Raw genomic sequence first — 3,426 nt, forward strand, 5'->3', positions numbered from 1 at the left:
GCGAACATAACCACCTGGATTCTAATCATTAGTAATCTCATGCTTTCAACTAATTAACTTCCTAAGCAAGGAAGTTACTGGTTACTAAGTTAAAGAAACTTATTTTATTGCTGGAAGAAAAAAAAGTGCATTATTTTCCTCCTCTGTGGATTAAATCAGTGAAGAAATTGAATTCTACTGCACATTTAAACACAACTGCATTGTACTTTTTCAAACTGGGTTCTACTTACTCCGCAAATGAACCAAATGCATTTAACTTTTTGCTGATAAGATTTCATTTTTTCACAAGAAATCTTAGTATTTTCAACTGTGGAGTAAGTCTCGAAAGTGTAACTTTTAATGGCATAAAATAGAAGAAAAATAAACTGAAATCTGTATGTAACATTAAAATTATTTGCAATTGATGCAATTATGTATGCGTACAATGAGCAATACTAAATATTTGTTTTTGTGAAAATGGAAACACATAGATTTCTTCATATCTACAATGTGGCTTCTTAAAACTTTAGGCTATTCTTAAAGATTGAAATATCTTTTCTTCAATCTGTCTCCTGTCTTACAGTAAAACACGTGTTAAAGACATACCTCTCATTTTTCCCCACCATACTTCTCACTGCATAGTTTTCAAATGTCAGCAGATACCCACCCTTGGACATTACATAACCATTTCATAACAGCCCTGTGCCTCAGAAAAAACCCCTCATGCTAACAAACTGCCCATGACAATGATAAAATAATAAAAATGCCAACAGACAGATTTTACAAATTTGGCTACATTCTTCCTCATGGGCACGCACTTGTGATTGGCCTCAGCCAGCACAACCCATTACATTCCTAGACTCTACACAAAGCCCAGGAATGCCCTGGGCTTGCAGGCTCCAGACACTCTGGAAATGTCCAGCCCCTGTTCAAATTTTGGAACCAACTGTCTAAATGCCTACATTCTGCACAGCCATCTGTTAATCTGGGTGATCATCAGCTAATCTCAGTGGTGACCAGGCTGCTCTTCCATCAGTCTGGTGCTCCAGCCTTCCCTGGATGCCACCTCATGCCTTGAAGCCTTTCACCTGCTCTGTTCCAAGACCAATTATGACATCCACAACATCCCATTGGTTCAAGGCTCTGCTTCCAGAAACAAGAGGTAGTGAAGATCATGAGAATCTGTTTGCCTTACCTGGGGTCACAGATAGGCAGAGGGGATATATTAGACACCATGTATAACCAAACACTTTAAAACAGAGTAAGGCCATGCACCTCCCACACAATAATATAAAAAATATTTAAGACAACATCAAAATGCTTATTCCCTGCATGGTGATCTTTGTGGAGCTGAAGAGCCTCTCTGGAATTGCTTCCCCTGTAGCTCACTGCAAGTCTTCGGGCATTGAGGGAGCCCTTCCAAGAGATTCATGTTCTCTCTAACCTCGCTTTTTTTTTTCCAGTAAACAAAGCTACCTGGTATGATGGCGTGCTTATCTTGTCTCTCTGCTCTCTCATGGCTCTGATCCTTTACACTACTGTTGTCTTATCTTTCACACAGGTCTCCAACTAAATCATTTTGTTTCCCTGATCTGAAAGACAGAATTTATAAAATTCACGTTACATAAATTACAGTCTGCTAGCCATATTAAGTCCATTGAGAGATGTAGAAACTGCCAAAGAGCAACTCTGCCCACCAAAACTCAGAGCTCTTAATGCACCCAAGTGTCTGACCTGGACACTCGAGGCAGGGGCCAAAAATAAGAATCATAAATACTCATAATCTGATATCACTGAAGTAAGTCCTTTAAGTGAAAACATGTTTCCAAAAAGGAATTCTTAGAAGAAGTCCTAAGAGAAAGCATGAATTTGCCAGAATTTAGTTAATTACTGCCAGTGTACACAGTTACAGGAGTTCTGCAGACATAAAACATGAAAAGAAAGTGCTGATCACAGATAGCAATACACTTTCCTAATCTAGGAAATTCTTGGCATTGATTGGCATTGCTCAATGGCAATACAAGAAACTACCATATAAACCCACGTTTCATGTGGCTTTTAATGTCTTCAAATGAAATCCATGATTTTAAAGGCAGACATTCCTACTTCCTTTTACTTAATCTTTCATCTTATTGACTGATCTTCCAAATTAATTATTACATCAAGAAAATTATATGCTGTATAGGAAGAATGCAAGAAAAAATCTGAAATTTCTGTTCTGTAAGAGATAAAGTGCCAATTACTTGCAGCCAAAGTCAACACTGAAATTGTTGTTAATTTCCTTTAGAGAGAAATTTTATTTTTGCTATCTTCTGACCAACAAATCTTGGCAAAATTTTAACACATATTCAAAAACTCAGAGTGGTAAGACATTCAACTCTGAATTTGAACACTGCATGTGCAAATTCTGGTATTTTGATAAACAGCATTTCAGTAAAAACTCGCCCACAATTTTATAAAAAGCAACATCATGATGACAGCCAAGGACAAGGGCTAACACAGTGGTTCTCTAAGGTGATAAAGGCAACAAAGCCATTTATACCTTTCCTGATGGCCAACCTACAACCTTGGGCAGATTTCCCAGGGGCTGATGCCCTGTGGCATGCCACAAAACACAGCACTATAACCCAGCCACAGACCTTCCAGCTCCTTGCTGAAAAAGAATCTACCAGGTAGCTACATGGAGAATTTATTTTTAATAATCTCTGCTAAAACAATATTTCTCAATTTCTAAGAAAAAACTCTACCCTACCAGTCGAGCCTTAAAAATAAAGGATTAAGAAAGAGAGAACACTGCTCTCCTCAAAGGACCCAGATGGTTGAGTAACAGCATGTTACCATGTGTTGTAACTTTACTTGGAAATCGTTTTAAATATTTGTTAAAAGATAATGTGTGCATTTTTCTATATTCAGGCAAAGCAGGACTGTACAAATAACACCATTCTCTAGTGTTTAATGAATATTAACCCTGAGAATCTTGCAATCAAGAACAAGAGTTTTTAAGATAATTAAATCTATTCCTTGACAGTACCTAGAAAAATGGGTTTATGATACAAAACACATTTCAGATCACCCATAGTTAAATAAAATTTAGGATTTAGTTCCAAATCTTGAAACAGTATTTTTCTGGTTTCACATTCTATTTCGCTAAATAAAAATATTATTTCCTATCTTAAATACTAAACATATTGTTTTAAATTGAAGTATTTATATTTATCACAGGAAGCCTCTATCTGTATTAAAGAGACATACTGCAACATTTTCTGCATTGTTTTTGTAAACAGTGGAAAAAATAACTTAAACCTTACAAATGCCTAATAAAGAACTTTGTTTTTTTCTAGAGGTTAAAGAAAGTTTATTTATTTGCTTTAAAAATTGATGACTTGATGAAACACATTTTCTCCTTTATGCATCAGTTATTTCAAGAATGAAAGATGAAAATACAAC

Source organism: Parus major, chromosome 8 (assembly GCF_001522545.3).
Source record: "Parus major isolate Abel chromosome 8, Parus_major1.1, whole genome shotgun sequence".
NCBI classification, from domain to species: Eukaryota; Metazoa; Chordata; class Aves; order Passeriformes; family Paridae; genus Parus; species Parus major.